Source organism: Pogoniulus pusillus, chromosome 21 (genome assembly GCF_015220805.1).
Source record: "Pogoniulus pusillus isolate bPogPus1 chromosome 21, bPogPus1.pri, whole genome shotgun sequence".
In the NCBI taxonomy this organism is placed as follows: Eukaryota; Metazoa; Chordata; class Aves; order Piciformes; family Lybiidae; genus Pogoniulus; species Pogoniulus pusillus.
The window spans coordinates 14,566,684-14,586,783 of NC_087284.1; the positions used below are offsets into that span (position 1 = coordinate 14,566,684).

The 20,100-nt window shown below is 41.6% G+C and overlaps 1 long non-coding RNA gene across 1 annotated transcript in view; it reads right to left on the minus strand.

Moving 5' to 3' along the window:
* The window catches only part of LOC135184862 (uncharacterized), a 53,619-nt gene extending 33,773 nt beyond the window's left edge, over positions 1 to 19,846 (minus strand). Inside the window, exon 1 of the long non-coding RNA XR_010306230.1 lies at positions 19,702 to 19,846. This is a non-coding gene — a long non-coding RNA (uncharacterized LOC135184862). The remainder of the gene's footprint in view (positions 1 to 19,701) is intronic.
* Positions 19,847 to 20,100: the final 254 nt, after the last annotated feature.

A 20,100-nucleotide genomic window follows, 5' to 3' on the forward strand; every position in this document is an offset into this window, starting at 1 on the left:
GTGGGTTCAGCCAGGCTGTTGAAGCACAGGTCTGCATTCAGGACTATGTTGCTGGGCACACAGAGAACTTCCAGGAGTAGGAAAATCCATGCCAGATTTCTCTAAGGATATGGAAACCTCCCTCCTTACCCTCTGGTTAGTTTTGCTGGTCCATGGCTCCTCTCATCTGTTCTCCTTGCCTGTATGGCTTGAGGAAGGCAAAGAACATCAGCTATATGTTATTGCTCTGTTGGGACTCAAGAAGAGGAGAAAGCCACATGCTCACCAAGCAGTCAGGCACACACTGACCCTCATGCGAGTAGTGCAGAAACAAGAGGCAGTTTGGGAACTATTTTCTGCTGTAACTTAGTTTAAAACAGTTTGTATTGCAGCAGAGGACCACAAAGAAGAGTCATTACTTATAATTAGAGCTGTTCCCAAGCCACAGACATCCAGATGAAACTTCTCTGAGGTTCTGTCTCACTCTAAGACTGAATCCTCAGTCAGTAACTGCACTGTAGTCAGTGGAGTGACGAAACTGTTTTGAATACAGCTCAACAAGTTCCAGAAGATGGAGAAAGGCTGACTGAGGGCCAGATAGAGTTGGTGGTATACACCTGCAGGAGCTGTTATTTAAGCCTCTGCCTTTTACCAGATGTGTAACTGTTAACTGAAAGATAATTAAACACCGGCATAGGGGTGGAGGGTGTGTGTCTGTTTCCCAAAGCAGCTACACAATATTACTCACCCCTTATTCTCACTTCCCCCACAGTATGTTCCTCTTAGTACATCTGGATTATCCTAGGTTGCAGAGCCATGTTCTAACTTTGATTGTGGTCCTTCATCTGGCCGGGAGTATGTGAAAACCAGGTACCTATAGTAAATCCTGGCAATTTCCAAAAGAGTTCTGGGAGGGAAACTCATATGAGGTATTAGAGGTGCCTAATCTGGGTGATCAAATATGCTTCAGGTTCATGCTTTGTGGTGGGGCCTGGAGGATGGGTGGTGCAGTTCCTCCAGCAGGTGATTTGATGCTGGAGCCTGACTCAGTGTGTCTCACCACAACCCACAGAGAGAGACCATCCAAGTGTGATCACTGATCTTGGCTGACTAAAGTTCAGTACTGTAAGTCCCTCCCCTACAGCAAAAGATTTATTCACAGAGCTTCAAAAAGATTGGTTCAGAACTCCAGATGGAAACTTCTGTGTGGAGGGCCCAGCTGTTTTAGCACAATGACCGCAGCTTTAAAAAACCCACAAATGCAGCCTCACCACAGCATTTTGGAGAGCCCAGCAAAAGCTCTAAGTCTCCACCCTGAACATATGCACAAGGCCAGCTGAGTTCCTGAGAGAAAGGGAAAAAAACCACTGTGGCCAAGTCCAAACTGGAGCACGTTCTGGGGTTTTTTCCATTCTCGGCTGACTGGCAACACACTTGAAAAAGCAGTTTGAACCAGTCGTTGTTCTGGGATCCAGGGAGCACCACACACACACGCCTCACTTTAGTAACCCTCCCAATGCAAGCTCTTATATTATGAAATCTAACCACAATTACTCTTATAAATAGTGCATTGTCAAGATCCTGCTGAGTCTTACATCTGAAATAATCTCTATTTTGAAACAAGAACATTTACAACTGGCCTTGCTCATTTTGAGCACAACCACAGAACAGGAGTAAGAACTGATTTATAGCAACCAAGGAGTTGATACAGTTAGAATAATTCCAGACTGATGAAGGACTTCAACTACTACTGTTTTGTTCATAGCCTTAAAAAAAATTGCTAGCCTCCAGAAATGTAGCTCCTGTAGAGACAGCTTTAAGGGACCATGGTGTCATATTATTACAAACAGCCTTGGCAAGATTTAACTTAAATACACAATCTTAGCTTGGATTTCAAGCCAAAATCCTACTGACTTTTTTTCCTGGTGGCACTGGACAGTGAACACTAGGAATTTAGTAACAGCTCATCGACTGTATGCTTCCCTTTTTATTTCTTTTTTCTCTTGTTTGGTTTAAGTTATAATACTTCCAAAATATATATTATTACAAAACCTAGACACTTGCAACCTATTCTTGGCTGTGTACAGACATACTTGTCTTACCTTGGGTGAGCTGCATTCCACCTGAGCTACTTATAAAACAGATGCCCTATGTATCTGCTTCAGAAGGTGTCGTGAGTTAAGGTCTCAGAGTGCTTTGAGATCCTGAGTAGAATGGCAGTGTACTAAGTGCAAAGTATTTAATGACTAGGAGCCAGAAATTGAAGGGTAAACTAATTACATGAGTTGCATAGACAGTTGTAAGATAGAGCAAGGGAGAAAAAAACAAACAAACAAACAACAACAACCCCCAAACAAAAAGACCTTGAGAGCTTTGCCTTAGCAAGCTAAGTACTGCTTGATGATCCGTACCTCTAAATATCTAAGCCAGCAGTTTCAGTTCCAAGCTGAGCACCAGTTTGCCTGCAAGCTGCAACAAGGTACAGCTGTTCACTGGGCCAGGAAATCCAAAGGATGGTTCTTGCCAGGGATCTTGGGTTTTTATCAGACACTCAGTGGTGACAGCATCTCTGGATGCTGGAAACACACAGAGACCTGGAGACATGACTGCACGGAACACGACTCCACTTCTGACCTCCTCAAGCCTCCAGACAAAAGGCTGTGCAAACGTTCCAGCAAGATATCCTGGATCAAACACATTCAACTCATTGGAACAGACAGTAACATTTTAAGTTATTTTCACAGAATGTACCTAATTATGTCATCACAAACTATAAAGGCTGTAAGAACCACATGCTAGAGCCAATATCTTGACATCACACACACATGCTTAATGTCTTACTAAATCTTACAAGTGCGAGAATAACATCTTTGTTTAACAACAAAGCAGAAAGGCTGGGTTTACTTGTCTTAATCACCTTATGTATGTGATTATTTTTTCTAGACATTCCTACCCATATGAATGAGAGTGCTTACTGCAACGTCACTAAAGCAGTGCTATACTCCACTTGCTCTTTATTCTTCTACAGGAAGGTTCGTAATGTGCTTCACAGACTCTAGACCAGGGCATATCATAGTCTCTGTTCTTATTTTTCTAATTATTCATGTAAAAATAGGACTGGGATTAACTGAAATAGTCTAATACCTCCAAAATAACTGCAGTAGCAATAACCAGCAAATGTTTTCAGCTGCTTCTGTGAGGAGTTAAGCAAGCAGATCCATTGGCAAGAAAAAAAAATCCCCAATGTTAGGAAATATTTGTGGAAATCAAATCCGGGGCTTGAAATCTACACCTAAATACAATTGCAAGTACTAGTTTAATCCAATCAAAGTAACAAACACAGTTCAAATGTTGTATTCTGTGTAGTTATAACAAGCTGCTTGAGAACAATCTACAGATAGGGACAATTTCAAATTATGAAAAAATTAATGAAAACCCTACACTGTTCAGAGATCATTCAAACATGGAGAAATGAGGCTTACAGCATCAAATACGTGATATCTGAAAAGCAGTTTTGAAAAGAATAGTGGTGTTAAAATATTAATTGAATTTGATTACCATTTCAAAATACGAGCACAAGATACATAGTCAATAAAAATAATCATCACAGAATCAACCAGGTTGGAAAAGACCTCCAAGATCATCCAGTCCAACCTCCCACCCAGCCCTAGCCACTCAACTAGACCATGGCACTAAGTGCCTCATCCAGTCTTTTCCTGAACGCCTCCAGGGATGGCAACTCCACCACCTCTCTGGGCAGCCCATTCCAATGGCAAATCAACTCTCTCTGGGAAGAACTTCCTCCTAACATCCAGCCTATACCTCCCCTGGCACAACTGGAGACTGTGTCCCCTTGTTCTGTGGCTGGTTGTGTGGGAGAAGACACCAACCCTCACCTGGCTACAACCTCCCTTCAGGTAGTTGTAGACAACAATGTGGTCACCCCTGAGCCTCCTCTTCTCCAGGCTAAACAACCCCAGCTCCCTCAGCCTCTCCTCATAGGGTTTGTGTTCCAGGTCTCTCACTAGCTTTGCTGCCCTTCTCTGGACATGTTCCAGCACCTCAACACCTCTCTTGAATTGAGGAGCCCAGAACTGGACACAGTACTCAAGGTGTGGCCTGACCAGTTTTGAGGGAAGAGTAACCTCCCTCATCCTACTGGCCACACTGTTCCTGATGCAGGGCAGGATGCACATTTACCTCCTACTCCAACATCTTTATTTTTTACCAGATCTTCAACTCTTAGTTGGAAGCATTCACATATTTCCATGGTTTATATATCTGTCTTTTAGACAAACTCCAAATAGTCAGCCTTGGGTTAAATGTTAATGTCTGCTGCTAACATTAGAGAAAACCTAAATATTGGAGCAATATTATAGGGGAGACCCTCAGTATCTGAACCCTGCAAAGCACCCCATATTTATCAGCATCATGATCAATGGATGTGTGGCTTTCGTCTGCCAGTGGACAGATTAAGAGATGATACATCAGATTGTATAGTCTCCTCCATCACATCAGATAAATTGCTGATCTCTGAGAACCTGATACAAGTACCTGAAAGCTCACTCTGGATTTTATAAAAGGAATCACAGCTAAATCTCCTGCTTAGATATGCCTTCAGGAACTGAAAAAAAAAACTCATGGAGAAAAAATAAGGTGAAGAAATGCACTAGATCTCAAGTTAAGTGTTTCAGGAGCATCCCTGGAAAGTCATCAGAATTTCAAAAGAATGGTCAAGAGGAGTATTTGTGACAAATATGAAGTAGGGTCAAGAACATGAAGTATGCATTAGTGTGCAGGGCCCCAAAAGAAAGTATAACTTTTCAGCTTCAAATCTTCCTCTGTTTCCACAGAGCTATCATATAAGACATGCTGGAAATTAGCAGGCCTCCATTGCAGACTTAGGCAAGGCAGATAAAGCAAAAAGGTCTTGTCAGATAAGTGAGGCACAGACATGCACAATGAGACATGCCTCAAGGGCAGCAGCAAAGCCAAGATTGTCTCTTCTTGAATGCCCAGCTGTCCAGCCTCCAGGTACTCACCTCTACAACCTTTAGGCACAGCAGCAAATGGAAAGTGACAGCTAAACTTTAACACTGGGAGCACAAAGCATGAGAATTGGGCCAAAGTAACTTTATTGTTGTGGACAAAGGCTGCAATTCTACTAGATCTCATGAGGACAAGGTTACTCTCTCTGTTGCCACATATACTTCTCAAGCTTCATCTCTGCTTCCTAGCATGCTAAATTTGCCCTCTCTACACTACCTGCTGTGCATTAAGCCTACCTAACAGACAGGTTTTGTCTTTTTTCTGTGTATCTACCTGATGTGGAAACCTACCTTCAGAGCAGCCAATGAACATGTTCTGGGCCAAGAAGCTTGAAGAGAAATCTCTGCAACAATTATGCTGCCATTTTTTTTAGCCACTTCAAGCAATCAGTTCTGAAGACCTTCTAATTAAACACATCCTTCCTTTTACTTCTTTTTCTTTGCCCTTGAGATTAGAGATTGTGGTCACAGAGACACTAGAAAGCATGTTATGCTTCCAGCATGCTCTCAAGGAACTTAGCAGCAAGTTCCCAGCTAACCTGGTCATGCTCAAATGGATCTGCAACTAATGTATGAAGAATCAATTACAAGTTGCTATTTGTCATCATAAACTTCACAAGACAGTTCACAAAAAGGTTTTCAGAAGTCTTTAATTTTGAATTCAAAGCCTTAAACAAAAAATTATATTCTGAACTGGTATAACACACCAGAAGATTTAATACTTCACAAGCAAAAGAAGTAAGCAGGCATTATTTTAAGTTGCATAAAATTAACTGTTTGATTATAGTTACTACTTCTAATCCTTTTAAGGCTTCGTTCAGTTCTGATGTGTTTTAGTCCCCACCTAATTTACCCAACTGGAATTCAGTGTAACAACCAAGAATCCAGCTCTCAGTTCTATCACTGGTAGCAACCTGCACAAATGTGAGGGATACTCACTCTGCTTCGCTTCAAAAAAATGGTCAAAAATGTCATAGCTGTGCACATACGTTCAAGAGTACAGCAGAGAACATCTGAGAGCAGTTGATGTGCCTTGAAATCCCATACAGACTTTGTACTATCTGAGCTACAGGATGTGTTACTGAGAACTCCAGCATTCTGTGCAAAGCTGATGAAAACTAACCAACAGTTTTATCATCCTAAGCTACAAGAGAACATACCTGCCTAAGTACTCAACCCAGCAGAAAGGTTTGTTGCTTATTATATAATCTAGCAAATGGTTGTAACAGTATTTAGCTAGCCAATGGACTTAACATCAAGTTCTATAACAAAAGATCTGTTGCTCACACTGTACCAGAAAGACCAGGACAGAAACCCTTGCAAGTAGATGAGTTCTGAAACTGGAAGTGTGACAGCCAGGTTGCATGGAACCACACACACACCAGACAGGGCAGTTCACACAGGAGAAACATCTAAAGAATTGCTTCCCTGACTCTCGCCTTCCTGCATCCCTCACTGGAGAGGTTCTCTTGAACATCTTTAAAGACAGAAATGTCACATCAGCATGGCCTGGATTCAGTAGATCAAGCCCTTATAGACACTTCTGGACAAGAGGAAGAAAGCTGTAGCCTGTAAAATCTGAAACATGAAATTGGGAATGGCACTGGACATTAGCAACAGAGACAAAATATTACTTTGATGCATCATAACCAACTGTCCAACTAGGAAACTATTCATAGCCTTTTAGTGGCTAACATCACTCCATCAACTACAGTGACAATTAAAACACTGTGCACAAAATATGCTCTAGCTAGAATCCTCCCAGATATGTTTGCATATGAAACAAAATCAACACTTGATTTCCTACTTCAGAAGTAGCTCAACTGAATAGAAGAAACTGCCTACTTGGGAGTTATCTTTCAGCTGCTAATCCCAGCATCATTCTGCAAGTGGGATACTCCCCTTACTTCCAGCAATGCAGTTAACTGGGAGGCCTGGGCCCACTAATGAATTTGCACAAAAGAAAAATGTTTCCATTATTTGCCATCTTTACTAGAAGGAGCATCTCCTAGAACAAAGGCTGAAATCAAGGCAAAATAGCTTTTCATGTGAGTAACACAACAAAGCCATTAGCTAACCCAGAGAGTGCATCTCTGTGCTGTCCCACAGGGTTTGAAATTCCTGACCTGTAAAAGGAGGAAGCCTCATTCCCTTCTCATGCAAAGGGAGCAGATAAAAATGACAGGAATAAGTAGGTATGCTTAAAAGAGGAAATATAAAGGAAATATGCTTAGATCTCAATGGATGTCCCTTTTGGCACTAAAGATATATCTTAATGTATAGTAGCGCACACTGTACCAAAATGAAAGAATAAAAGCCTTGCCAAAGTTCCCCAGGACTTTGCTGTGAGCAGGAATAGCTAAAGAAATTACAAGAAAGGCAAGATTTTGCTTTGGAGGTTTTTATCCAAGTGTTGCTGGACTATGTGACCATGATGGGCACCTAATTACAGATCTCAGTGGACATAAGACATTGAAAGGAGCGTGACATTTGTAGTTGTGATGTAGCAGAACGAGCAGCACTGTAAGGCATCTCTCTGCTCTTGCAGGCAGGTAGAACTCTTGCATATATAATGAACATGGCAATATCCTTGCCTTCTTATTCACATGAACAGAGGAGAAAGGAAAAAAAATATGCCTGGACCCATTCTGCCTTCTCATACAAAAAAATAAAACCCAACCCAAACCCTTTGCCTGAAGTCATAGTTTTAGCAGAAATCACAGCATTTCACTCACTGAGCACTTTCTGACCTCAAAGCATCCTTCATTAAATGAAGAAGGAAGAAACACAGCAACTTCTACCAGGCATTGAAAAGTTGTAATTTACATTGACAGTGCCTCTGTAATTCATGCTGCTCTAAATCATTGGTTATGTAGAATCTGGCAAGGCAGACTACAGGATCTCCTTTTATGAGTCTTTTCTCACCTAAGTGAGGACATTTGTCCCATGTTCACAAGTGAAGGAGCTAATAGAACCACGTCTTGAAGAACTAGATGCTTACTTCAACTGATTCAAAGCGTAAGACCCGTCTGGTAATGCTATGAGGTACATGTATTTATGACACTCCTAACTCAAAAGAAGATCATCAGAAACAAATAAATAGGAAGAAATAGCACTGGAAGCCCACCTATGAAATCCTGAAGAACATTATTTCAAGGGCAGCAGGCCAGAATAGGTACAGCCCTACTAGCAACTCCATTTCTAGACTACACAAGGATCTCCATCACTTCTTCTCTCTGGATGTGTTCAGTTTCCCACCCATAAGCTGGGAAAAGGATGATGGAAAGATTTTAGTTGCACCAAAGAGAATTGGGCATCACTGACTGCAGCTTGTTTGTTTGAAAATCTGTGCATTCTCTTGTTAAGCTCTTTAGGTCACAGCTACTGACCTTTATTTTATGTGCTGCAATGCTATTGCAAGCAAAGCAACAGCTCTGTATGACACTCTTTTGCTAACAAGGCTGGACAGAAAAACGCCTGAGGTGACAACACTAGATGTTATTCAGGCATAGAGAACAAGTGCCTTTCCAGTGTTTCCCTCAAGAGTAAGCTTCTGGAGTGCTCATGCACCTGGCTGTGCCAGAGAGGTGTGGTACTATGGGTGTTTTTCATGCCTGAAAGCTGAGTCACAATTTCAGGCCACAGAAGCAAACTTAATGAAAGGTGAGATTTTTCTTTTCCTTGCCACCCTTTGACATGTTTCTGTGAAGATGCCCAATTACTGGAACAACGAGTACAGCCAGGGAGCATCCGCTGTTGCAGTTCAACTAACGAGAGGGGCCAATGCCAACATACACTTCACTCACATGCACGTCTCCTTAGTAATGCTGCATGATGCTTTGCAAATAAACAGACATACCAAGATCACTTCTTAGTCTTCATGGTGAGCAGGAAGAGAAGAAGCCACAGAAGACAGGTAAACACCAATGCACAGAACCTTACCTGTGATCAGTCTACACTAACATCCTGCCTCTGGCCTGAGCCATATACCTCAGAAAAAAAGAAATAAGAATACCTATTAGAGGTAAGATTTGGAATATGTCACCCTTTAGAAAGTTTTTGTTTTGTTGTGATCCCTAAAATTTAAACCCTAAAGCTTAGGGTTTATATCCACATGTTTATTAGCATTAAGAACTATAATTCTGGATATTCAGGTTATTTATACAAAAGTGTTCAGTCCTTACTTAAATCCTGCTAAATCCTCTGGCCTCAGCAATGCCTTATGGCAACTGTTTTCACAGTCAAATCACATTCATAGGCAGGGACTTCGGAGCTCACAGGCTTGCTGGCATCAAGCTGGTAACACAGCAGCTCTGTGGGCCTGAGGAGGCTCAGTGCTAGCTAGGAATTCTTGCCTACAGGGCACAATGAAGTATCAGAAGCAATGTGGTTTCCCTAGAGCTGCTGGGAAGCAAGGTGCAAAAACCAAGGTAGAGGTTGACTTCGAGCCCTCAAATTAACTTTGTCAGAGCTGGTTTCACTGTCTCCCCTGCACATCAGCATATTTCTGTTCCCATTAGTGGTGTTACAGGAGAACCCAAAGCCCCGTGGCATCTTCCAAATGGCACAGATGATCCAGGACTTCTGGGTTCCCAAATCCTCTTTAGTTTGCAAAGTTGGCAAGCAGCCTCAACTTGAGAAATAGAGCTGCTGCTGAATCAGGAGACTTATAGCTTGGGCTCTAAGGCCTTATTTCAAAGTGAAATCAGAACAGACTAAAAGCAAAGTACTCAATTTTAAAGTTAGCATGAAATATTTTGTCTTTTAAAGTTTTTTTTTTTCCTCTTCCTTTTAAATGTAGCAAGGGTTTTAACTTCTTTCCACAATCAAAGATTCCACCTGTGCTAAACATATATTTGGAATTCATGTGGCCATTCCTGTAGTCAGCACAGGACCAGTGAAGGGTGCATACAGCTTGCCTTAAGAAATGCAACTACAGCCAGGGTTTTGTAGGTAGATTTGGGGAGGTTTTCTGAAAAAAAAAAACCCAAACCCAAAACCAGATCAAAATGGGAAGCTAGGAAGAACAGATGCTATCTAATGTAACACAAAGGAAAAGGTTTACCCTCATTGTGATTAATTATCACTACTAGTTGAACGACAATTAAAAGTTGACTTTGATGTGCTAGTTGAAAAGCTTGCTGCAGAGAGTCTAATGCACTGCACAGGGACATCCTTGCTGAAAGAAGCCAGAATTGCTTTGCAGTTGAATCATCCTCTTTCTACAGACATAAAATCATAGAATCAACCAGATTGGAAGAGACCTCCAAGATCAGCCAGTCCAACCTAGCACCCAGCCCTAGCCACTCAACTAGACCATGGCACTAAGTGCCTATTCTAGGCCTTTCTTGAACACCTCCAGGGACAGTGACTCCACCACCTCCCTGGGCAGCCCATTCCAATGCCAATCACTCTCTCTGCCAACAACTTCCTCCTAACATCCAGCCTATACTTCCCCTGACACAATTTGAGACTGTGTCCCCTTGTTCTGTTGCTGGTTGTGTGGGAGAAGAGACCAACCCCCACCTGGCTACAACCTCCCTTCAGGTAGTTGTAGACAGCAATGAGGTCACCCCTGAGCCTCCTCTTTTCCAGGCTAAACAACCCCAGCTCCCTCAGCCTCTCCTCATAGGGTTTGTGTTCCATGTTTCTCGCAATCTTCGTCATCCTTCTCTGGACACGTTCCAGCACCTCAACATCTGTCTTGAATTGAGGAGCCCAGAACTGGACACAGTACTCAAGGTGTGGCCTGAGCAGTGTTGAGTACAGGGGAAGAACAACCTCCCTTGTCCTGCTGGCCACACTGTTCCTGACACAGGCCAGGATGCCATTGGCTCTCTTGGCCACCTGGGCACACTCCTGTCTCATCTTCAGCCTACTATCTACCAGTACCCCCTGGTCCCTTTCTTCCTGGCTGCTCTCCAGCCACTCTGTCCCCAGCCTGTAGTGCTGCTTGGGGTTGTTGTGGCCAAAGTGCAGAACCCTGAATGCTACTACAGGACTCTATAACCACATGCCAGATCCATTTACAAAAAGATTCAGTACCTGGACAGCTTGCGAAGGGGTCTCTATTTTGTCAGCATGCTGCCTGCACTAACATCATCAAAAAAATAAACCAAGCATAGATCAACATTATTGATGACAGTGTAGGAACCACCAGGCCATTGCACACTTCTGTAGCCTCACTCTGAATCTGCAGAAGCTGACTATTTAAAATAGACTACAAATGCATTTGTGCTGTAGACAATTTCCTCATAAAAAAAATTAAATCATTCCAGCCTTCATCAAGGAGGATGAAATACTGTGTAAATGGCAGACAGCAACAAAGGTAATACTTCTGGCAAATAACTTGTGACACGACGTGTTTACAAAGCCATCAGTGTAATATCTTGGCTGAATCTGCCAGACTGAATTAAGACTGCAGAGATTACATGAACTTAAGTATTTCTGCTGGCACTGGTGCTCGGCAAGGTCTCAGAGGAAGCTGAAGTCTGACAAAGCTGGATAAAAGAAAGAATAATTTTATCAGGGAAGGAGGGAGGGAGGCAAGGAGGGAGGCAAGGAGGGAGGCAAGGAGGGAGGCAAGGAGGGAGGCAAGGAGGGAGGCAAGGAGGGAGGCAAGGAGGGAGGCAAGGAGGGAGGCAAGGAGGGAGGCAAGGAGGGAGGCAAGGAGGGAGGCAAGGAGGGAGGCAAGGAGGGAGGCAAGGAGGGCATCACTTAAGATGACTTTTTAAAGTTCTGCAGCATTTGGGCCCATTTCAAGATAGTGTAATAGAACAGAGAAAGAAAACCCATGAACTTTGAATACTTGGAATGGGCAATGTTGGACAACTCCACTGGCTTTTACTTCATTGTGAGATCCAGAGCAAAACCGGCTTCCTTGTTTAAAAAAAAAAACACAACAAACCAACCTTCAGGGGATTATGCTTGCCAACCTGTGAACTGTATCCCCCTGTACAAAACAAGTTGTGTCTTTCTTTGCATCCTTTCACACGTTCTCACCTCTAAGTGCAAAAAACTCTCTCTCCTTCAATTCCCTACACCTGCTTTGTGATTCACCAATCCGCCCACACAAAAAGAGCTCAATAAGGGCAAGAAAAAGCAAACTCCTACACCCACAAAATCTCTTTTTTCCTACCTTATTTCCGCTCAATTTCTCTGCCCCTTCTACTACTGTTTGCTATTTGACTTAGTCGCCCTGCTGATGTCCTGTCTGCAAAACGCTGCTGAGACAGAGAAGCCTGAAGAGCTCCACTTCCACTCCGCTTTCCTCTTCCTACACAATACAGTTACTTGCACACCTACACCTAACTGTATATGCTATCCAATTTATCTCTTGAGTGATGACAGATACTTTGTGAGGGATGTTTTACAAAACAAAAGGCATCATCCAGCTGTAATAATGGGATTAAAAAAAAAAAAAAAAGACATGACTGCAGACTGCCAAAGCAAGGAACCTATGGTTAGAAAATAGTCAGATGTCAGTGCTTCCAGGAAACAGTATTATAAATATCTTCTCCCACTGATAAAACATCACCTATGGCAAGATTTTTGCAAGGGAATAATAAACTCATGGTGGCTCTACTTTGCAAGAAGCAGCAGACTGTTAAAACTCCCTGAACAAAGTTATGTTTAGCAGATTAACAAAGCCCTGGATGTGCACAAGGCCTAGATCCATATCTACATGTATCTAATGTGAAAATAATACAGAAACTCTAGTGACTTTGGAATATGGGACTAGATATCTCAAGTGTTTCCCAATTCAAAATAAGAGCCTTTGCAGTGGCAGCACTACAGGATTTAAAAATATATATGAGGTGATAGACTCAAAGGAAGACTTGCACCACCTTCACCTCTGCAGTCACTTGAAGGATGGAAAAAAGCCATAGAGGTGAAAAGCTGTAATGTTTTCTTGGGTTGCTTACAGTGGGAAGCCAAGGGACAGTAACTCCATGTACATACTCCAGGTGCATGTTCATCATAAGTGGGATACATGCAGCAGGTGGAGAGGAAGAGCATTTCAATGCTCAAAAAAGAAAAAAAGAAAAAGAAAAAAAAAGAACAAGAAAAAAAAGAACAAGGAAAAAAAAAAGAAAAAAAGAAAAGAAAGGGAAAAAAGTTAGAAAAGAAAACCAAAGAGGTCAAGATCACTGCATTATGTTTGCTTATCTTATACATGCCCCATGAACAAGCCTCTTGCTATTTCTTTCCCCCACTATTTGAATTATTTGCCATTCTAAAGAAGAGCCAGTAACAATACAAACAACACAGATATACTGCCTTAAACCACCAACAAATCATTAACTGAGCTCACAGTTAATCGCTTGAGAATATAAAGTATAATATATTGTAACAGCAGCGATAGAAAGAGAAAGATTTAGAGAGCATGAAACTATTACAACTAGTTTTGAGAGAGCTCAATGTGAAATCAACCAGAAAATGATCTATAAATATAGAGTACTAAAACCAAAACAAAGTCTCTAGCTTTGTGAAAAAAAATCCCTAAATAAATAAAAAACCCACCCCTAAACCATTTTAGGGGAAAGTATTTAATGCAGCTATAAAATAGAGAATTTGTTTTCTTTATATTAAGTGCAGCTTTGATTGAGTCTGTAGAATTAAACATTAATGTTATTGTAAGTAAAACACAAGGAACTGGAATTTGTGTTTGGCGTATAATCAAGAAATAAGGGAGTCCCAAAGTCAAAGGATGCCTTTATATGGCTTACTCAGGGTTGCTTTTGATGCACTGTAAAATAAAAGTATTCCTTATGCAAAGAAACAAAAATCTTTTCTCTTCAAGCATCCACAGAGAACTTGCAATCTAATACTCTCTGTATATACACTCTCTTTGCAAGTACAAACAGATTAACATGTCTAACACATTTGGGATTTGGCTGGACATGCTTGATAGGTATAGCTGACTGACACCATATTCCCAACTGCTTTGTAACAGACTGAAAGAGTATATAATTTGATTTATTTTTTTATAGTACTTTAGATGATTTACTATAATCAATCATGCCTATAAAATATAACTGGCAGTCAGAAATCTTAATCTTGCCAGATCTGACAATTTCAATCATAAGTGTTAATATATTGGATGTTTTGGTTAAAGTTCCAGATCCCAAAAGCTAGCAGGCATGTGCGACCCAAAAACTTTTCTTTAAAGCTAACAGTCTTGTGGGGAAAAAAAAAAAAACCTGAAGTCAGCTGTTAAAACCATGACCCAATTGGCTCCTTCAAACTCAAAAATCAAAAGAGACTTTAAAAAAAGAACATAAAAATCCCCTTATCACTTAATCATTTGCTTTGGTTTTCTGCATCCTACAACAAACTTTTTGGAGAATTAGTTTAAGACCTTTTAAATATCTGGCATCATGTCATAGAGGCCACTGGCACTAAAATGCACAGAAGACGCTAAATACCAGCCCAGTGACTCTACCTAGACCTCACCCAACAAGGTTTCATAGAATCATAGAATGGTCTGGGTTGTAAGGGACCTCCCACAGATCATCTAGTCCAACCTTCTCTGCAGTAATGTTCAGGTGAAACCTTCTGTGTTCTAATGCTGTAGGCAAAGGGTGTTCCTGTCTACTTTAACAGCCTACCATATCACATACCCAGAACAGGACAAGTCTACAAAAAGCAGGGTGCATTATTATTTACACCTTGAATGTATCTGCATGACATTGCTTTATCTGACCAGATGAAGATTCCAAACCGAATTTCTGCTGTTCAGAAGACTCAGTGGGAAGTTAAAATACAGCCATTTAAAGTAAGATGCTTCTGGGTTAACAATCCAAAAGCAGTTAGGACAAAAATGTCTGCATCAGTAACTGGGAAGACAAACTTCCCAAGCCTCATCCAGAACTTATGCACAGAGAAGTTACCCAAAGCATCATCAAATGATCTCCTGAAGAAGAGGAAGAGGGTGCAGGAGAAAAGAGAGGAACAAAAAGAGTGTTTGCATCAGGACTAACACTTTAAACATGCCTGATTCCTCGGTATGTTAATCTTTCATACATTTTCAACCTTTTCCTGCCCATTTTGGCCAAGAACCTTGACAAAATGATAATAATTCAATTTGAAAGTGCTACTGAGAGTAATTCAAACTAGGAAAAAAACCAAAATCAAACAAACCTCCAAAACCCCAGAAACCCAAAAACTGAGGATAACAAAGGCCTGTAAAATCACAAACATTGCAGAAAGGACAGGAATTTGATCATGTTTTCCCCTCTCATTTTTTAAAGAAAAATACAGGTGGAGAAAAAAAAAAAATAATAAAAGCTAGGCTCAACACATGAAGATGCACTTCACACTATGCAAAGGCAACACATACAACTCCTTGCCAAAGAATTCTGCAGATACTAAACGTTGGCAGAGAAACTTGCTAAGTTTATGGGAGATAAATCCAGTGAAGGTCAGTAAGACCGTAGGAAATGATTTCTGCTAAAGGGAAAGGCAGGCAGAGGCATATTATAGTGAAGTGTCACACACACATCCCTGCACTCTTATTTCTCTTCATTGCACAACCCTCCTGTAGCCACAACTGCTGGTAATCTACTGAAATAAGCAGCCCTTGCACGAAGTCAGTACAGGGGGCTGGACTAGGTAATTTTCAGAGCTTCCTTCCAGCCCATACTGTTCTATGATTCTGTGTGTCCTTGTAATCAGCCATATACTGCAGGCTCCCTCAGAAAGCTCCTAGCAGCTCTCAAGTACAGTTAAGCCTATCATTGTAACTCAGCTGCAAATGGTGATGGGATGAGGCAGTGAGACTGATTAACCTATCATACAGAGAACATGAAGCTGCATCTAAAGAGTGAAAGCAGAGAAACCTGCATGGATATGTCCACTAAAGCTGTAGGGAGAAAGGCACTCCTCTCTCTTTATGGCAAGTGACTGGAACAGAGGCTACTGTCATGGAAAGATTCAAATATTTCATTTGGATACACCCAAATAGCCTCATACTCCTGGAAAGAGTGGTCAGAGATCACAGGTACAGTTTTCTCTTCTGCCTTCACGTAAGGATCTGCTTTACCAAAAAATGGCATTAATAGAGAACCAAGGAGCTGTTGAATAAATTACAACTGCTCTCCATTGCTTTGATTCCAACAAAGAATTTCTTGCAGAAAAAAAGAAAGTATGCTGGTGAGATGAATACAGATACTGAATAGTACCTTCTGAAACAGGCAAGAGGCATGAGAAAAAACCAGGAAACTAAATTCCCTTTGGCTGAGAGGTCTGGCATGTTTGATCTAAATTCAATCTCAGCACAATTAGCTTTATGTCAGAGAATGGTGGAGGTTGGCAGGGATGTCTGGAGGTCATCTTCTCCAAACCCCCTGCTCAAACAGGGTCACCTACAGCAAACTGTTTTGGAACACGTTCAGACAGCTTCTGAATGTCTCTAACAGGAGACACTCTACAAATGCTCTGGGCAACCTGTACCAGTGCACAGTCACCATCACCAGTAAAAAGCGCTTCCTGAAATTCAGAGGGAACATCCTGCATCTCAGTCTGTACTGGTGCCTCTTGTCCTATCACTAGGCACCAGTAAAAGCATCCTGGCTACATCCTCTTTTCATCCCCTCGTCAGTTATTTATACACATTGATGTGATCCCCCTGAGCCTTCTTTTTTCCAGTCTAACAGATGTCTCAACAATTTTTTTCTTTCAAGCAAATCAAGGCTGGGTGTAGGTCAATATTTCTGCTACCTATGCATATATACCTATTTGGAGTTGAGCTGGGTCCAGTTATTTTAATATTTCATACAACAAACATGATCAGAGACTTTGCTGGCTTATCTGCAGGACCCTTTTTAATTCAGACTGCCAATGGCTATTTAATACAGGAGGTACTTGGTGCCATGTTAGACATGTTTAAAGGGAACGAATTACCTTGTTGCATTGATTATGTGCAAATGTGAGTATTAGCATTTCAACATTAGTTGCACTTGCTAAAAGCAGCAGAATATAATTACAGGTTATTCATCCAAAGTTATCCTAAAGTATCTGTTATAACATAGTGAGGAAGAGCTATCACATTACGAGTACATACCAAAGCAGACTTTGACCTCAACAGGTCTGAGACAAAAATGCTAATCTAGTCAGCTAAAATCTGGTGAAATAGACATATATAAGCACAGGCTTCATGCTTGCAAAGGTAATTTTCCAAAGAATCATAGAATCAACCAGGCTGGAAGAGACCTCCAAGATCATCCAGTCCAACCTAGCACCCAGCCCTAGCCAGTCAACTAGACTATGGCACTAAGTGTCTCAGCCAGTCTTTTCTTGAACACCTCCAGGGACAGTGCCTCTACCACCTCCCTGGGCAGCCCATGCCAATGGCAAATCACTCTCACTGTGAAGAATGAGCACAGCATCAGCTTCATATATCTATTGCTAAAGAAATCTCCCTTTATTATTATCTTTATTGACATTGAATATCTCCCTCTCTGGATGCGTTCCTGTGTGATCTGGTACGGGGTATTCTGCTCTGTTGTAGGGGTTTGGAATAGAGGATCTTCCAAGGTCACTTCCAGCCCCTTACTTTCTGTGATACTGTGATGCCATGTCTGCCTTTACTCACAATTGTTCAGGCCTCTGAACTGCAGATCTCAGTCCCTTTCAGGCTGCCTCAGAGTGTTCTGTCAGTGTCCTCTGTGTGGTTTTAAAAATACCATACAGCTCTTCCCAAATGTTTGCCAGTTGTTTAAATGAAGCAAATTCAAGCAGGAGTCTGGAAAGAGTCTATGTTTAAAGTCTGATTGCAGTTTAACCCTAGTAAATTTAAAGCAATTTAGTTAGCAAGACATTTGAAAGTAAGTGCTCATTTCAGTTAGGAGTAGGGTTTTTTTCCAGCTTGCTCCACGTCACCCTGAGGCAAATTTGAGCTAACGAAAGTGGTCACTCCCAAACTAAACATCCACTACCTGAATCCCAGATTTAAAGGTGATTAGAGTTTAACAAGTGCCTTCACCTCATAAAGGCATGGCTTTCCTTCCACTCCCTAGACTACATATGATATGAATCCGCTGTTGTTCTCAATTAGCTACCTAAATTTACAACAGCACCTAATGTGCTTATGTCTATTCCACTGGGAAAACAGTTTCTTTAGGCACAGATGAACATCATGAGCTCTGCCCCCTTCTGAAGCTGAGAAATCTCAGCACAGTGAACTGTTCACAACTGGATGCAGTCATTTGCACTTCCTTGCCACCATTGATGGAGCTCCATTTGTGCTATGAATATAACCTGTTGCACACATGACTTGAAAACCTGGCCACACCACACTTTAATTTACTATGTACAAAGCATTTGTGTTTTTCAAGAAAACCCCCAGAGTTCCCACAGGAATGTTTGGTAGAATAGTAACCCAAGTTCAGCATGGCCAGGGCCATTCCTGCTTTGGAGCTGAAGGATTAGTTTATAACGATTCAGCTAATTCCACTCAGGGCTGGTACATCATCTTCACTGCAAGCACAGAAACACACTATAGACAAGCATTTCAACACTTCTGGCTAGGGGATCTTGCCCTCAACACACATACTGATGCTTGTACATGGTCTCCTGGCTGTCTATACTCCTGTCCATCTGTTGGGATGGCATTACGCCAGCTAACAAGGTAGCATGCCAGCTTCACTAGCACAAATGTGCCAAGTGAAGATAGGTTGTTTTGAAATCACTGTTTTCAGAACACTGCAAGAACCAGGTAGAAATTGTCCCCACTACAGACAAAAATCAAGAAACTCTCGTAGTTATTTTTAGTTTGATCTCCTCTCCATTTTCAAATATAGAAATCTGAACAAAGCTGTTGAATATCAGAGATTGCCAGGCAAAGCAGGTGGTATTTTAACAGGCTCACTGGTAAGACCATTACATGCCTGCAGGAGGTCCTATGTCTCTCTCTGTATACATCCTGCTAATATCCTCAGGAGAGAACTTTCCCTTCTAAATCTGCACACTTTTTCACTGTTTGCCTTCTAACTGGCTCTACTCCTTCATATTTTAAGACCAGCTCTTCTCATAGAAGATGACTATGGTACTTCAAGACACCTATTAGCCTCTTAAATAGAACCACAATTCTTGCTACTGAAGCAAGTATAGAAAACCCATCACAGCCAGTAATACCCAGTTAACTTCAAATTTGCTATCAGCTTGAAAGTTCCAGCGCACTAGATCAAAAACCTGTGTTATTGTTGTATTCATAAAGGCAGGAACTTCCCTATAAGCACTAATTTAGAAGTCTGGAGATACACAGACTCACACTTTCCAGAAATTCCCTTGTGCTTACAAACTACACAGCCTCAATCCTCAAGAGCAACAAGTCTGAAGGGCCATGACATGAAGACTTTAAGACATTACTGAGCACTCTGGAGACACTGGGAACTCTCTCCTGTAAATTTAAGCCTACATTGCATACTTGCTGTATGAAGAGAGCTGGTCAAAACTACAGCTTGCAGGAAAAACAAACAAACAAAGAGTGTAATAAACATTGTTGAGAGAAAGCAGAAATTTGGAAAAGACAGCAAAGATCTAAACAAAACAAACAGAAGCAACATGAACTGACTCCGCCAGGTTAATATTAAAGGCATCATTAATCTGCCATAGCAGTAAAAATACATAAAAGTTAGTTTTCCTTTAAGAAGCAAATCACAGACATGCCTACCTGCATGCTCCAAAAGCCTTTCTTCTGGAGTTACTTCTTTGAGCAGCACATGCTTAGTTCACTAATAAATACGTAATTGCCATGGACACCTTTTGCATACTGGCACAAGCGCTGTCTCCGTGTTCCCCTGCAGCCTGTTGAACACCTCTCCTGGGGGGGACAGGGACAAAGAAAGGTGTGCGTCTCTCAAACAGATGACAACAGGCCAAGGGTCCTGCCTGCCTATATTTGTACCAAGTTCCCAGAAACATTACATCAGAGGATACAGCCATCCACCGTTTTCTACAGTCATCACAGCAGAAAGACCTTCTCGGGTCAGTTCAGTCCAGTTACTTAACTGCACTGTCATTCAGATCCCACTGCTTTTGCTACTGGCGTGTAGCTGGACTGGGTTTAGGT